General features: G+C 40.6%; 1 long non-coding RNA gene across 2 annotated transcripts; it reads left to right on the top strand.

Moving 5' to 3' along the window:
* Positions 1–13,352: 13,352 nt before the first annotated feature.
* Positions 13,353–16,603, top strand: LOC123042823 (uncharacterized). 2 transcript variants are annotated; one of them, XR_006418909.1, is made up of 6 exons: positions 13,354–13,847; positions 13,945–14,016; positions 15,019–15,317; positions 15,407–15,839; positions 15,946–16,007; positions 16,317–16,603. It is a non-coding gene; the product is annotated as an uncharacterized lncRNA (long non-coding RNA). The 2 variants fall into 2 exon arrangements; XR_006418908.1 differs by having other exon boundaries at positions 13,353–13,847; positions 15,019–15,839.
* Positions 16,604–18,036: the final 1,433 nt, after the last annotated feature.

The raw sequence follows: 18,036 nt of genomic DNA, 5'->3' as shown, positions 1-18,036 counted from the left end.
GACTGCTTTGATATTGGATCCCATAATCGACGGACTACAATTCACACAAGTCCTAATGGATGGCGGAAGCGATCTAAACCTGTTATACCAGGACACCATCCACAAAATGGGGATAGACCCTACCAAAATTCGCCATAGCAACACTTCCTTCAAAGGAGTGACACCTGGCCTTTATGCCAAGTGTACAGGCCTTTATACCTACAAAATCATATAGTTAGGCTATGCTTCATTTTCGTCACACAAAGATGTTCCCAACTTCTATACCCCCGATGACAAGCCAAGCAATTGTTTCATACTTAAATAATCTCAAACTTTTTCAACCTTCACGCAATACATGAGCGTGAGCCATGGATATAGCACTAAGGGTGGAATAGAATATGATGATGGGGATTGTGTAGAGAAGACAAAAAGGGAGAAAGTCTCACACTGACGAGGATAATCAACGGGCTATGGAGATGCCCATCAATTGATGTCAACATGAGGAGTAGGGATTGCCATGCAACAGATGCACTAGAGCTATAAATGAATGCTCAACAAAAGTAAACTAGTGGGTGTGCATCCAACTTGCTTGCTCACGAAGACCTAGGGCATTTGAGGAAGCCCATCGTAGGAATATACAAGCCAAGTTCTATAATGAAAAATTCCCACTAGTAAAAAGACAACTTATGAGATGCACTATATGAAAAACAAGGTGCTACTTTGAAGCACAAGTGTGGAAAAAAAGATAGTAGCATTGCCCTTTTTATTTATTTTCTTTTTTTCCTTTTTTTTCTTTTTTTTCTTTGGGCCTTCTTTTTTTCTTTTGGCCTTTCTTCCTTTTTTCTTTTTCTTTTTTCTTTTTGGGCAATGCTCTAATAATGATCATCATCACACTTCTATTGATTACAACATATGAATTACAACTCGAAACTAGAACAAGATATGACTCTATATGAATGCCTCCGGCGGTGTACCAGGATGGTGCAATGAATCAAGAGTGACATGTATAAAGCATAATGCATGGTGGCTTTGCCACAAATACGATGTCAACTACATGATCATGCAATGGCAGTATCACAAAAGTAATGTATGTCATGATGATGATAAACGGAACGGTGGAAAGTTGCATGGCAATATATCTCGGAATGGCTATGCAAATGCCATAATAGGTAGGTATGGTGGCTGTTTTGAGGAAGATATAAGGAGGTTTATGTGTGATAGAGCGTATCGTATCACGGGGTTTGGATGCACCAGCGAAGTTTGCACCAACTCTCAAGGTGAGAAAGGGCAATGCACGGTACCGAAGAGGCTAGCAGAGGTGGAAAGGTAAAAGTGTGTATAATCCATGGACTCAACATTAGTCAGAAGAACTCATATACTTATTGCAAAAATTTAGAAGTGATCCAAAATCAAGTACTACGCGCATGCTCCTAGGGGGATAGATTGGTAGGAAAAGACCATCGCTCGTCCCCGACCGCCACTCATAAGGATGCACAAGCCAAGTACACTTCATGTTTCAAATTTGTTACACAACTTTAACCATACGTGCATGCTACGGGACTTGCTAACTTCAACACAAGCATTCTTTAAATTCATAATCACCCAACTAGCATGACTTTAATATCACTACCTCCATATCTCAAAACAGTTATCAAGTATCAAATTGATCATAGCATCCAATTCACCTCCTATGAAAGTATTCGTTCAAATTACCATGTTGTTAAAGACTCAAAATAATATAAGTGAAGCATGAGAGACTAGCAATTTCTAAAACATATAACCACCGCCGTGCTCTAAAAGATATAAGTGAAGTACTAGAGAAAACGACAAACTACTCCAACAAGATATAAGTGAAGATCAATGAGTAGCTAAATAATTATGCAACTATGTGAAGACTCTCTCTCATTAAAGAATTTCAGATCTTGGTATCTTATTCAAACAGAAAGCAAAACAAAATAAAATTACATTGCAAGGATAGCACAACTCATGTGAAGAAGCAAAAACTTAGGCTCAACCGATAGTAACTAATAGTTGTTGAAGAAGAAAGGTGGTATGCCTACCGGGGCATCCCCAAGCTTAGATGCTTGAGACTTCTTGAAATATTATCTTGGGGTGCCTTGGGAATCCCCAAGCTTGAACCTTTGTGTCTCCTTAATTCCTCTCATATCATGGTTTCTCTTTTTATCAAAAGCTTCATTCACAACAAACTCAACAAGAACTCGTGAGATAGGTTAGTATAAACCAATGCAAAACCTTATCATTTTCTACTGTAACAAATCACTTAAATTATTATTAAATATTGCATACTAAATGCCTCTGCATATTTAATACTCCTATCCTCAAATAGAATCATTAAACAAGCAAACATATGCAAACAATGCAACCATAACAGCAATCTGCCAAAACAGTACAGTCTGTAAAGAATGCAAGAGTATCAATACTTCCCTAACTCCAAAAATTTTGAAATAAAATTCCCACTGTAATAAATTTATCAGAGCTTAATATGCAAAAAGATTCAACGTTATACCATTCTCTGAATTTTCTAGGGAATTTTTGCAACAGCGGTAAACTTTCTGTTTTCAAACAGCAACAAGTAAACTAGCAAAACAAGCATGGCAAAGGCTATCCTTGTCTTTTTTATTGAAAATAAAGATGCAAAACATTACTCTAACTAACATCAATAAAAAACTAACAAAATAAAATGACGCTCCAAGCAAAACACATATCATGTGGTGAATGAAAATATAGCTCCAAGTAAGGTTACCGATGAACAAAGACGAAAGAGGGGATGCCTTCCGGGGCATCCCCAAGCTTAGGCTCTTGGTTGTCCTTGAATATTACCTTGAGGTGCCTTGGGAGTCCCCAATCTTAGGATCTGGCCACTCCTTATTCCATAGTCCATCAAATCCTTACCCAAAACTCGAAAACTTCAACCACACAAAACTCAAAACAAAACTCGTAAGCTCCGTTAGTATAAGAAAATAAAACCACCACTTAGGTACTGTAATGAACTCATTCTAAATTCATATTGGTGTAATATGTACTGTAATTCAACTTATCTATGGTTCATACCCTCAGATACTACTCATAGATGCATCAAAATAAGCAAACAACACAATGAAAACAGAATCTGTCAAAAACAGAACAGTCTGTAGTAATCTGTGTCAAACGTATACTTATGGAACCCCAAAAATTATGAAATAAATTGCTGGACCTGAGAAATTTGTCTATTAATCATCTGCAAAAAGAATAAACCTAAAATCACTCTCCATTAAAAAGTTGCAGCTAATCTCGTGAGCGCTAAAGTTTCTGTTTTTAACAGCAAGATCACATAAACTTCACCCAAGTCTTCCCAAAGGTTCTACTTGGCACTTTATTGAAACAAAAGCTATAAAACATGATTACTACAGTAGCATAATCATGTGGACACACAAAAACAGTAAGGATAAATATTGGGTTGTCTCCCAACAAGCGCTTTTCTTTAATGCCTTTTTAGCTAGGCATGATGATGGCAATGATGCTCACATAAAAGATAAGAATTCAAACATAACGGGAGCATCATGAAGCATATGACTAGCACATTTAAGTCTAATCCACTTCCTATGCATAGGAATTTTGTGAGCAAACAACTTGTGGGAACAATAATCAACAAGCATAGGAAGGTAAAACAAGCATAGCTTCAAAACTTTAAGCACATGGGGAGGAAACTTGATATTATTGCAATTCCTACAAGCATATGTTCCTCCCTCATAATAATTTTCAGTAGCATCATGAATGAATTCAACAATATAACCAGCACCTAAAGCATTATTTTCATGATCTACTAGCATAGAAAATTTACTACTCTCCACACAAGCAAATTTCTTCTCATGAATAGTAGTGGGAGCAAACTCAACAAAATAACTATCATGTGATTTAAAATTAAGATCAAGATGACATGTTTCATGGTTATAATTATTCTTTAAAGCATACGTGTCATCACAATAATCATCATAGATAGGAGGCATGCTTTCATCATAGTAAATTTGCTCATCAAAGCTTGGGGGACAAAAAATATCATCTCCATCAAACATAGCTTCCCCAAGCTTGTGGCTTTGCATATCATTAGCATCATGGGTATTCAGGGAATTCATACTAACAACATTGCAATCATGCTCAGCATTCACATATTTTATGTCAAGCATTCTATGTAATTTTTCTTCTAGCACTTGAGCACAATTTTCCTTTCCATCATTCTCACGAAAGATATTAAAAAGATGAAGAGTATGAGACAAACTCAACTCCATTTTTTTGTAGTTTTCTTTTATAAACTAAACTAGTGATAAAACAAGAAACAAACAGATTCGGTTGCAAGATCTAAAGATATACCTTCAACCGCTAACCTCCCTGGCAACGGCGCCAGAAAAGAGCTTGATGTCTACTACACAACCTTCTTCTTGTAGACGTTGTTGGGCCTGCAAGTGCACAGGTTTGTAGGACAGTAGCAAATTTCCCTCAAGTGGATGACCTAAGGTTTATCAATCCGTAGGAGGCGTAGGATGAAGACGGTCTCTCTCAAGCAACCCTGCAACCAAATAGCAAAGAGTCTCTTGTGTCCCCAACACACCCAATACAATGTTAAATTGTATAGGTGCACTAGTTCGGCGAAGAGATGGTGATACAAGTGCAAAAGAGATAGTAGATAAAGGTTTTTGTAATCTGAAATTATAAAAACAGCAAGGTAACGAGCGATAAAAGTGAGCGTAAACGGTATTGCAATGATAGGAAACAAGGCCTAGGGTTCATACTTTCACTAGTGCAAGTTCTCTCAACAATAATAACATAGATAGATCATATAACAAGCCCTCAACATGCAACAAAGAGTCACTCCAAAGCCACTAATAGCAGAGAACAAAGGTAGAGATTATGGTAGGGTACGAAACCACCTCAAAGTTATTCTTCCGGATCGATCTATAAAAGAGTTTGTACTAGAATAACACCTTAAGACACAAATCAACCAAAACCCTAATGTCACCTAGATACTCCATTGTCACCTCAAGTATCCGTGGGCATGATTATACGATACGCATCACACAATCTCAGATTCATCCAACCAACACAAAGTACTTCAAAGAGTGCCCCAAAGTTTCTACCAGAGAGTCAAGAACGTGTGCCAACCCCTCTGCATAGGTTCATGGGTGGAACCCGCAAGTTGGTCACCAAAACATACATCAAGAGGCACATGATATCCCATTGTCACCATAGATAAGCACGGCAAGACATACATCAAGTGTTCTCATAAAAGATTCAATCTGATAAGATAACTTCAAAGGGGAAACTCAATTCATCACAAGAGAGTAGAGGGGGAGAAACATCATAAGATCCAACTACAATAGCAAAGCTCGGGATACATCAAGATCGTGCCATAGAGGGAACACGAGAGAGAACACGAGAGAGAGAGAGAGAGATCAAACACATAGCTACTGGTACATACCCTCAGCCCCGAGGGTAAACTACTCCCTCCTCATCATGGAGAGCGCCGGGATGATGAAGATGGCCACCGGTGATGGATCCCCCCTCCGGTAGGGTGCCGGGAAGGGCTCCCAAGAGGTTTTTCGTGGCTACAGAGGCTTGCGGCGGCGGAACTCCCGATCTATCTTCTCCGTGGATGTTTTTAGGCTACGTAGGTATATATGGGTGAAAGAAGTACATCGGTGGACCGAAGGGGGGGCCACGAGGCAGGGGGATGGGCGCCCCCCCCACCCTCGTGGGCACCTCCCTTCTTCCCTGACATGCACTCCAAGTCCATCGGGTGGCTTTCCTTCCAAAAATAACTTCTCCAGTTGATTTCATTCCGTTTTGACTCCGTCTGATATTCCTTTTCCTTGAAACACTAAAATAGGCATAAAACAGCAAATTTGGGCTAGGCCTCCGGTTAATAGGTTAGTCCCAAAAATAATATAAAAGTGGACAATAAAGCCCAATATTGCTCAAAACAGTAGATAATATAGCATGGAGCAATCCAAAATTATAGATACGTTGGAGACGTATCAGTGATGTTCTAGGGCAAAGAGTCGATAAGAAATTGAATGTTATCCAGTATGCTAGTAAGACTCTTGATACTGCCCAGAGAAATTATGCTACTACTGAGAAAGAGTTCTTAGCAGTTGTGTTTGCATGTGATAAGTTTATACCTTATATTGTTGATTCCAAAGTTACTATTCACACTGATCATGCTGCTATTAAATATCTTATGGAAAAGAAAGATGCTAAGCCTAGACTCATTAGATGGGTTCTCTTGCTCCAAGAATTTGACTTGCATATTATTGATAGAAAGGGAGCTGAGAACCCCGTTCCAGATAACTTGTCTAGGTTACAGAATGTTCTTGATGACCCACTGCCTATTAATGATAGCTTTCCTGATGAACAATTAGCGGTCGTTAATGCTTCTCGTACTGCTCCTTGGTATGCTGATTATGCTAATTACATTGTTGCTAAATTTATACCGCCTAGTTTCACATACTAGCAAAAGAAAAAGTTCTTTTATGATTTAAGACATTACTTCTAGGATGATCCACACCTTTATAAAGAAGGAGTAGATGGTGTTATTAGACGTGTGTGCCTGAGCATGAACAGGAACAGATCCTACGCAAGTGTCAATCTGAATCTTATGGAGGACACCACGCTGGAGATAGAACTGCACACAAGGTACTACAATCTGGTTTTTATTGGCCTACTCTCTTCAAAGATGCTCGTAAGTTTGTCTTATCTTGTGATGAATGCCAAACAATAGGTAACATTAGTAGATGTCAAGAAATGCCTATGAATTACTCTCTTGTTATTGAACCGTTTGATGTTTGGGGCTTTGATTATATGGGACCTTTTCCTACCTCTAATGGTTATACACATATTCTAGTTGATGTTGATTATGTTACTAAGTGGGTAGAAGCTATTCCAACTAGTAGTGCTAATCATAACACTTCTATTAAAATGCTCAAAGAAGTTATTTTTCCGAGGTTTGGAGTTCCTAGATATCTTATGACTGATGGTGGTTCACATTTGATTCATGGTGCTTTCCGTAAGATGCTTGCTAAGTATGATGTCAATCATAGAATCGCATCTCCTTATCATCCGCAGTCTAGTGGTCAAGTAGAGTTGAGCAATAGAGAGCTCAAATTAATTTTGCAAAAGATTGTGAATAGATCTAGAAAGAATTGGTCCAAAAAACTCGATGATGCATTATGGGCCTATAGAACTGCATACAAAAATCCTATGGGTATGTCTCCATATAAAATGGTTTATGGAAAAGCATGGCATTTGCCTCTTGAACTTGAACATAAGGCATATTGGGATATTAAAGAGCTCAACTATGACTTCAAACTTGCCAGTGAGAAGAGGTTGTTTGATATTAGCTCTCTTGATGAATGGAGAACTCAAGCCTATGAGAATGCCAAGCTATTCAAAGAAAAAGTCAAACGCTGGCATGATAAGAGGATACAAAAGCGTGAGTTTAACGTAGGAGACTATGTATTATTATTCAACTCTCGCTTAAGATTTTTTGCAGGAAAACTTCTCTCAAAATGGGAAGGTCCTTATGTTATCGAGGAGGTCTATCCTTCTGGTGCCAAAAAAATCAACAACTTCGAAGGCACAAGTCCAAGGGTGGTAAACGGGTCAAAGAATTAAACATTATATTTCAGGTAATCCTATTAATGTTGAAACTAATATTATTGAAACCGTAACCCCTGAGGAATACATCAAGGACACTTTTCAGAACGTTCCAGACTCCGAAAAGGTATAGGTATGTGGTATGGTAAGTAAACCGACTCGAAAACAACTCCAATGGCAATTTTTATCAGTTTTGAAATATTTAAGAATTTTAGGAAGGAAAAAGTAGTCTGAAAGGGACACGAGGCTCCCACGAGAGTGGAGGGAGCCCCCCCCCTACTGGGCGTGCCCCCCTGTCTCGTGGGCACCTCGTGTGCCTCCCGGACTCCGTTTTCTTGCACGTTACGTATTTTGGTCGGTAAAAATTCATTATATATACTGCCAAAGGTTTTGGCCACCGTATCACGCAAATATCCTTTGTTTTTGTTTTGAGTTGTTTCTGCAACAGATTTGGAGCAAGATGTCGTCCCAAGATTCGGAGGGAGAGAGCTATATGGCTGACTATATCGCAAATCCAAAAGCATATGGGGATGTGGAACATTATGGTTGGACCACGGAGGAAGAAGAAGATTATCATCAAAAGGGGAAGGAGGAGACAAGCTCCGATGAAGAGGACGATCCACTACCTCAACCTGGCGATATGCATGTGGAGTTCAAGAAGTCAAGCCTCCCTAAGGTTCAATCTATCCCACCATGTTTTTTGCAAGACAACAAGGCGGCATTATGCAAAAAGATAATGAAACTTGAGCTCGAGAATGAGGATCTGAGGGAGGAAAATTTTAGCCTCAGACGCAAGCTAGAGAAGAAAAATGCAACAATACCACCACCTCCATCACCTCCAAGGACATAATCACATGGGTATGGGCACTCCCCTTGGCAACTGCCAAGCTGGGGGGAGATGCCCCGGTATCGTATCACCATCACACTCTTATCTTTACCGCTTTATTTAGTTCGATCCTTTTAGTAGTATCTTGATCTAGTAGATTGAAGTTTTGATATCAAGTAGTTTGAGTTTTGCATTGTGATCTCTTTTTGTAATCGAGACCACGAGTTATCTATAATAAAGATTAGTGTTGATTCAAGGGCTTTGCTTTGTTGCTATGATCTTGAGAAAGTAGAAAGACTAAAAGAGTTCATATTGATCTTATGGATAGTGATAACTTCACATATAGAAAGTATGAGGCATAAAAATTGTTGAGAGTTGATGAACGTAGTTTTGGTCGTCGTTGCAATTAATAGGAAGTGATAAGGAAAGAGGGGTTCACATACAAATATATTATCTTGGACACCTTTTTATAATTGGGAGCACTCATTAAGTATGACATGCTAAAAGAGTTGACGTTGGACAAGGAAGACAACATAATGGTTTATGTTTTCTCACATCTCAGTTAAAGTATATTGGTATTGATCTTCCAAACATGTTGAGCTTGCCTTTCCCCCTCATGCTAGCCAAATTCCTTGCACCAAGTAGAGATACTACTTGTGCTTCTAAATATCCTTAAACCCGGTTTTGCCATGAGAGTCCACCATACCTACCTATGGATTGAGTAAGATCCTTCAAGTAAGTTGTCATCGGTGCAAGCAATAAAAATTGCTCTCTAAATATGTATGACTTATTAGTGCAGAGAAAATAAGCTTTGTACGATCTTGTTGTGGAAGCAATAAAAGCCACGGACTGCATAATAAAGGTCCACATACAAGGGGCAATATAAAGTGACGTTCTTTTGCATTAAGATTTTGTGCATCCAACCCTAAAAGCGCATGACAACCTCTGCTTCCCTCTGCGAAGGGCCTATCTTTTACTTCATGTTTTTACTTTATGATTGAGTCAAGGTGATCCTCACCTTTCCCTTTTTTATTTTTATCCTTTGGCAAGCTCCTCGTGTTTGACAGATCATGATATATATATATATATATATATATCCAATTGGATGTTAGTTAGCATGGGCTATTATTGTTGACATCACCTAAAGGTGAATACCTTGGAAGGCAACACAATAAGCCCCCATCTTTCTCAGTGTCCGGCTAAAACTCCATAACCACAAGTATTGCGTGAGTGTTAGCAATTATAGAAGACTACGAGATAGTTGAGTATGTGAGCTTCCTAAAAAGCTCTATTGTTGACTCTTTTTGAAGTTACGATAAATTGCAATTGCTTCAATGACTAAGATTATAGTTTATTAGTTCCCAATGAAGTTTTTGAACCATACTTGACATTGTGAATTGATTGTTACCCGAGCATAGAAATCATATGATAAATTCTATATATGTTGCTCTTATAAGAATGATCATGATGCCCTCATGTCCGTATTTTATTTTCATCGACACCTCTATCTCTAAACATGTGGACATATTTTTTGATTTCGGCTTCCGCTTGAGGACAAGCGAGGTCTAAGCTTGGGGGAGTTGATACGTCCATTTTGCATCATGCTTTTATATCAATATTTATTGCATTATGGGCTGTTATTACACATTATATCTCAATACTTATGGCTATTTTCTCTTATTTTACAAGGTTTACCATGAAGAGGGGGAATGCCGGCAGCTGGAATTCTGGCTAGAAAAGGAGCAAACGTTGGAAACCTATTCTGCACAACCCCAAAAGTCCTGAAACTCCATGAAACATCTTTTTGGATTTAACAAGAATTTCTGAGCGAAAGAAATACACCAGGGGGGCCACACCCTGTCCAGGAGAGAGGAGGGTGCCCCCTCCCTATAGGGCACGCCCCCCTATCTCCTCGGCCCCCTGGTGGGCCTCCGGTGTCCATCTTCTGCTATATCATCGCTTTTACCCTGGAAAAAATTGTGGGCAAGCTTACGGGATGAAACTCCGCCGCCACGAGGCGGAACCTTGGCGGAACCAATCTAGGGCTCTGGCGGAGCTGTTCTGCCGGGGACACTTTCCTCCGGGAGGGGGAAATCATCACCAACGTCATCACCAACGATCCTCTCATCGGGAGAGGGTCAATCTCCATCAACATCTTCACCAGCACCATCTCCTCTCAAAACGCAAGTTCATCTCTTGTATCCAATCTTGTATCGAAACCACAAATTGGTACCTCTGGGTTGCTAGTAGTGTTGATTACTCCTTGTAGTTGATGCTAATTGGTTTACATGGTGGAAGATCATATGTTCAGATCCTTTATGCATATTATTACTCCTCTGATTATGAACATGAATATGCTTTTTTGAGTAGTTACGTTTGTTCCTGAGGACATGGGTGAAGTCTTGCTATTAGTAGTCATGTGAACTTGGTATTCGTTCGATATTTTGATGAGATGTATGTTGTCTTTTCCTCTAGTGGTGTTATGTGAACGTCGACTACAAGACACTCCACCATTATTTGGGCCTACACTACAAGAAATATGTCAACTAGTGACCTTATCTTAGTGACCCTAGCTGAATTGGTCGTAAATCCACGGCCATTTCGCTTGGAAGGGCTCAAACCCTGAATTGCCTTACACGAAATGGTCATAAAGCAGACAAGAGTGGTCCATGACCTTATTTCTACCTGATTACAACCAATATAAATGGTCATGAGGTTGTGAACGTGGATGCATTAGTACTTATTGCTATGACTAGGTGCCACCTCATCAGTTTTGCCTATGTGTCATGTCCATGTGGCAGTTTTTGCCCTAGGTTGTGAAGCAACCTATATTTCTGTCATTCCCAAAATTCCCAAAAAAATCTCATAAATTCTTTGGGTCATATATTCATCAAATATGTAAAAAAAACCTTCCTTGCCTAGTTCATAAATAATTCAAAAATATTCATTTCCCTATTCTGTTCAGAAAAACACTTTGTGAAGGAAGTACCACTTTGGCATGTCCAAATGGTATCCATTTTCTACAGTGCTTTCCTATGCCCAAATAACCATCCTCCACCAAATGCCAGCTCAATCCATTCACTATTTTGAGCCCAGCTTCAACATTCGTATTTATGTCCAGTGTGGTACTTTGCAAAGCAAGTACCACCTAGGCTCCTCCTTTTGAGCTGAAAATTTTGTGAAGACGGTCTTCTTAGTAAGTGATCATCCTCAGCCAAAACTCACGCCCATTAGCCATGTGCATTTCCTGTACCGCTAATCAAACACTTGGCTGCTTATTCATGTTTGAGCATCGATCGGTCTCCTCGTGAGAATCTTATGTTGTGATTTTCTTCCTAGCACCTACCTGGGGAGTGCCCAACCCACTACACATGCCTAGGCCGTCCAGAACACATGGCAACGCCAAGGTCACGCGGTGACCATGCGGCGGGCATGCGAGTTTACACGCTCTAGAGTTGGGGCCCTCGGCCACCGTCCAAACCTCGACGTATCGCCACCAAACCATGTATTTATAACTAAATAGGTACTTATGTAACTATAAATGATTTTTGGAAAAAATAAATAGCAAACTATGAGGCGGCTGCAGTTCAAATTTGACCCGCTTGCTACTAAATTAGTGGGAATTTGTCTTTTTCACCAGAGGTGGATCAAAACTTTTGACACCCAACCATTTTGTCAATTGTGCATGAAATATGTCCTAGTATTTTATAAAAATGATTTGGTGCAATTTTGCAACAAATATCTGGTAGGTCCGTCACAAAAAAACTTATTTCGGGCACTCGGAAAACGGAAAATGAATTTTTCGTGCAAAGAAAATGAAAACTCCCTTATACAACATTGTTTGGAATTCCAAGATGCACCCTTGTGCACAATATGAGATCATTTGAATAAATTATGCCATGAATGTGGCCATAAGATTGATCGTTTGGCTTGAAAGCCATGAATCTTCACGTCTGATAGCTCATTTCTGAGAACACTTTTTAAAAATAATTTCCGTATTACAAGTTTATTATTTTTCCTGGCAACTTGTTCATATATAATGACACAATGCGAAGGTTTTCCAATTTTTTGATTTTTTTTTGAATTTTTTATGCCTGTTTCAAAATGTGGTCAAAATGGCGGGCATGACCGTTCATAGCTAGTGGTTGAATCTTGGAATTTGTTTTGGTGTTTCTCTAATTAAATAGATACTTTTGTACCTATAAATGATTTTTGGAAAAAATAAAGAGAAAACTATGAGGTAGCTGCAGTTCAAATTTGACCCGCTTCCAACTGAATCGGCGGAAATTTGTCCTTTTCACCAGAGGTGGATCAAAACTTATTACACCAAACCATTTGGTTAATTGTGCATTAAATATGGCCTAATATTTTAGAAAATTGATTTGGTCCAATTTGGCAACAATTATTTGGTAGGTTCTTCACAAAAAAATCTCATTTTGGGCACTCAAAAAATGAAAAATGATTTTTTTCGTCCAAAGGAAATGAAAACTTCCTTAGGAAACATTGTTTTCCATTCCACTATGCACCCTTGTGCACAATATTTTTGGAAATTTATTTGGTTCAAATTTGCAACAATTATTTGCTAGGTTCTTCACAAAAAACTCATTTTCGACACTCAAAAAATGGACGAGAGGTGGACGGAATACTTTTAAGAGGAAACCATTTGGTCAACTGTACATAAAATACGGTCAAATATATTCAAAAATTGTTGCGGTCCAATTTCGTAACTAATATTTGATAGGTTCATCACATAGGTGAAAAAAAATGAAACAAAAAGAAAAGAAAACACAATCGCATAAGCTTAATTGTCATTGGTGGAGATGTTTGTGCCATGGATTGATGACATGGCACACATCCAACCATCCATCCATCCACCCACCCACCCGCAGACCAAACCCTAACTCCACTCCTCCGTCGGACCCCTCTCCCCCGATTCAGATCCACCCTTCGCGGCCACTGCCACCTACCTCAAGCCGATCCCGCCGCCTGCGCCCGCGCGCCACCACCGCTCTTCCTCTGCCCGCCGACCCACCCCGTCCCAGAGGCCTCACTCGCCGCCTTCCGCCACGGGGCCGAACCCAACCCAAGCCTCTCCGCGGACCAACTCCTCTCCCCCAACCCCGCCGCCGCGGGCCTCCTCTTATCCAACCCCAGGCTCTCTAGCATCGGTGCACCGCTGCCGCCCCCACCCTCTCCCCTTCCCAAGCTGCTCAGGCGGCGCCCAGATCTGCCACCGCCGTCCTCTACAACCACGCCCATGTAGCGGCAGATGAAGGAGGAGTTAGGGGCGGAGCGGCAGGGCCCTTCCTCCGCCTCCGTGGTCCATGGTGTCTACGGGCCATTCCTCTGCCTCTACCTCGCCGACTCTCGCCGCCTCTGTGGAGTGAAGATCTTGGTAACGAATCTGAATCGCCTCTGTTCTGGGTTTCTTCTTCTTCCAATCCCTCCTTTCTTGATCTCACATCTCACCCCTCCTCCCCTGATTGATTCAGACAGGACTGCCTCCCTCCCCTGCCTCGCTCCCCACGGCGGTGAGGCGAGACCGACCGGCGACGCGCGGCCAGGTAACACTCCCTCCCTTCCCTTCCCTTTTCCCCTGCTCCGCTCCAATCACCTCGCTCGAGCTCTTCGATCCGTATTCCATAGGCCGTGGGACTCAGGCGGATTTGGTAGAGGTCTAGATGATGAAGGGGATCCGTCATTGGAGATGAGAGGCGGATCCATTTCTCCCTCCCATCTTGGCGGACATTTGATTGGGACATTTGAGAGAGAGGGGGGAGAATGTGTCGGCCTACCCAGTGCTGGTTGTACTGCCGACATGCATGCTGAATCTCATGTCTCAAACAGTTTCAGAGCTTCAGGCTATGGCAGCAGCCTCTTTACTGTATTGCCTTGATCATGTGAATGTATCTCCGCTTAGCCTGGTTCCTCCGCGTATCTGTTTTCTTTAGCAAGATCAAACATCTTGTTTTTCTTTGCTCGAGTGTTTGCTTTGCTCGAGTGTTTTTATTGTACACTTATGCTAGCTGTTATTGAAATTTGCCCTGTGAATTCCTTACTGAAATTTCCTCCTGTCGAATTCTTAATGAAATTGTAAGCTTTGTTACTGAATTACAGAAGTATCCTTGCTTGTTCAAGAACAAATGTTTGACTGTATCTCCAATGCACTCAATCATTCTTTATGATTACAGTTTTGACTGTATCTCCAGCATTGACAAATACCATTGCTTGTTCAAATTTATACTGGAGTTGCTTGTTCAACACTGATAAAATATCATTGCTTGTTCATTGACAAATACCATTTTCCTCTTAGTTTTGGCCTCTTAGTTTCACAAACAAAATATGCACTATGGAGACACTTGGGTATATAAACAAGTAGTAGTAGCGGTTGTACTGGACAACTGGTTATTTTGTATCTTCTCTTTTTCAAGTAATTCTTGAGTATCTATTAACAAAGCAACCATAGTAGTCCTCTAATTCAACTCAGTTCCATACTATTTTGTATCGTTTCTGCGGTATGTTTAATATGAGACAATATTCTAATACCTCTGCATTGAATTATTTAGGCTACATAAAGGTTTGAAGCAGCCTACACAACAATAAAGGAGCTGGCTCTTGTTGGTACTCCTGGCTCTAAGGCTGTTTAGCCAGCATCGCATCAGCTTTTGCCGTTGGTTGTGAAGACAATTCAAGAAAGTGAGTGGAAATGTGTTCGTTCTGCAATACAGAGCCGGTTTAATTTTGTTTTGCAAATTCCAGTTAGCTTACCTGTGTATTATGTTCAGATAATGTAGAGCTTGACAAGGAGGCCATTGATGTGTTCATTTGGTGCTTGACTCAGAGTCCAGAGTCCTACAAGCTGTGGGTGAGCGATATTTTTGTTTTCTTTGCCTTTGTACAACTCTGTCCCATACAAGAAAGTGGCTCAGACTGATGTTTAATTTCTGTTTCCAGGACAAGCTTCATGCAGAGAATACCCAAGCTACAATTTACTGCAATTCACATGTTTTGAATTCTTCAATCTTGAATTGTTCAGTGATGATAGCTATCTTGCACCGTACTATAAAATCATGGATCGGCAACTAGCTGGTTGTCAATCCGTTCTTGCTAGATGTATCGTTGTTTTTCTTCTTCTAAGATAAGATGGTAGCATCACAAGTCATCCTATCATGATGTACTAGTTCCTGAAGTGTAAGATAAGATGGTGGCATCAGATGTGTGTTCTGACTTGTGACTGCTTACTAGATGGATACATGCAGCTAGCTAGCAACCTAGCAGTACTAGTAAGAATATGTGTGTTTAATTCTCTCCCTATACCTTGTGATTTATTCTAGGTATATATAGATGCCATCTCTGTCTGGCAACATATGGACCTGATTACATTCAGGTGCATATACTATACTTGAACAATCATTCATAGTGTGGTGTTTCAGCTAGGAATGTTGATTAATTTAGCATGCTTATGACTAATTCAACTTGTTTTTTTATATCAGGTGCTCATTGAGCTGTCTAAGAACAAGTAGATCATCATTTCACCATCTTCGGCCGCCCCAGGGTATGTCATCTCTTTGGCCTCTTCCAGCACTTCTTCTTTGTTCCCGACTATAAAACTTGATGCATGTGCCCTGTTATAAAGTGGAAAATCACTAATAGCTTGTACTGTCCATCTGTTGTGTTAACTTGCTCTATGCTGGTACTTGATCATTTGCAAAATATATCTCAGTTTTCGTTGTTATGAGAATGTTATATGCATGGTTTCCTGTTAAATCTAAAGTACTGCAGCAAATTTTCATCGTTATGAGAATTTTATATTCACAGATTCACTTGATTATGTGTCTAACTTTTCATAATTTATTATTTGCAGATGCTGGCCTTCATTCTTCAAAAGTTGGGTGTACAGGAGCTCTAGGAAGAAGAATCCCGAAGAAAAACCACACCCAGCAATGCGTTTTTAGCTCACTGAAGATAGTTATGTGTATATTTAGTTGTATTTTATAGCTAAATACTAGATTCGTACTATGTACTTTGCTTGGCTATTGTAATGTAATCTCAGTTTTGGGTGTACAGGATTGTAATGTACTTTGCTTGGCTGTTGTATGAAATCTTATGCCTTATTGGCTCTTTTTGAATCACATTATCTAATTGCAGAAATATAGAACTGGCCTGTGGTAATTGGTTCCCATTTGACTAGTGGGACCTACATTAAAATGGAAAAGAAATAAAAGAAAACTGACAAATGGGCTGGAAAAAGGCCGAGGCCAAAAAAAGTGGAGTGTAAAATGCTGTTGCCCAAAAAATAAAAGTCTGTTGGGCTTGGCCCATGTAGCTAACCAAACATGAAAGGAAAAAAACAATAAATGGGCTGAATTTTTGGGCTCGGCCCATGTAAAACACTGAATCGGACTGGGCTGATTCCTATCCACGTCAGTTTGCCATGCTGGATGCCTACGTGGTCTGGGGAGGTTGCTTGTGACCAAAAATTTGGACGTGGAACCAACGACCTTTTACATATCGCAAAGAAGGTCATGAATGTTAGTTTACGACCGCCAGCTTTTGACCTTCTGTTTTTTGTCACAAAAAGGTCGCAAATAAAAAACTATGACCTTTCAGTGACCAATAGTGGTGGTCACAAGTTGACATATTTCTTGTAGTGCTAGAGGAAGGCATGGAGAAGTAATAAGTAGATGATGGGTTGCTAGAGTGACAGAAGCTTAAACCCTAGTTTATGCGTTGCTTCGTTAGGGCTGATATGGATCCATATGTTTAATGCTGTGGTTAGGTTTACCTTAATACTTCTTTTGTAGTTGCGGACGCTTGCAATAGGGGTTAATCATAAGTGGGGTGCTTGTCCAAGTAAGGGTAGTGCCCAAGTACCGGTCCACCCACATATCAAATTATCAAAGTACCGAATGCGAATCATATGAACGTGATGAAAAATAGCTTGACGATAATTTCCATGTGTCCTCGGGAGGTCCTTTCTCATTATTAGAAATTGTCCAGGCTTATCCTTTCCTACATAAAGTATTGGGCCACCTTGCTGCACTTTACTTATTTTATTTACTTGTTACTCGTTACTCGTTACTATTTATCTTATCACAAAACTATCTATCACCTACAATTTCAGTGCTTGCAGAGAAAATCTTACTGAAAACCGCTTATCATTTCCTTCTGATCCTTGTTGGGTTCGACACTCTTACTTATCGAAAGGACTACGATTGATCCCCTACACTTGTGGGTCATCAGGGGTGTCGGCTCAGCCGATGCGCCCCATAGGGGGCGGTCTGACGTTATTTCGGGGCGGCGGCCCCGGATGTGGTGCGACGTTTGTGCTCTGCGAGCGGTTGCCTTGAGCAGGGCTGCGGGCAGCTGGATTGTGCGGCGTTGCTGTTCGAGGGGAGCGGTGGTATGTCGGGGCGGCGGCCCCGGAAGGCGGTGCCGGTTGATTGCGCTGGGCGTGACAGAGCGGTGGATGTCGGGCGACGACCCCGAAAAAATCACTGTGGCGACCAGACTTCTGTGGCAACGATGATGGTGGGAGCGATGTCGGCGACGCGGCAATGGTTGCGGTAGTCGGCTCTTCTCCG

The sequence above is a fragment of the Triticum aestivum genome, chromosome 2B (assembly GCF_018294505.1).
Source record: "Triticum aestivum cultivar Chinese Spring chromosome 2B, IWGSC CS RefSeq v2.1, whole genome shotgun sequence".
Classification (NCBI taxonomy): Eukaryota; Viridiplantae; Streptophyta; class Magnoliopsida; order Poales; family Poaceae; genus Triticum; species Triticum aestivum.
This window is presented reverse-complemented; position numbering and strand designations above follow the sequence as displayed.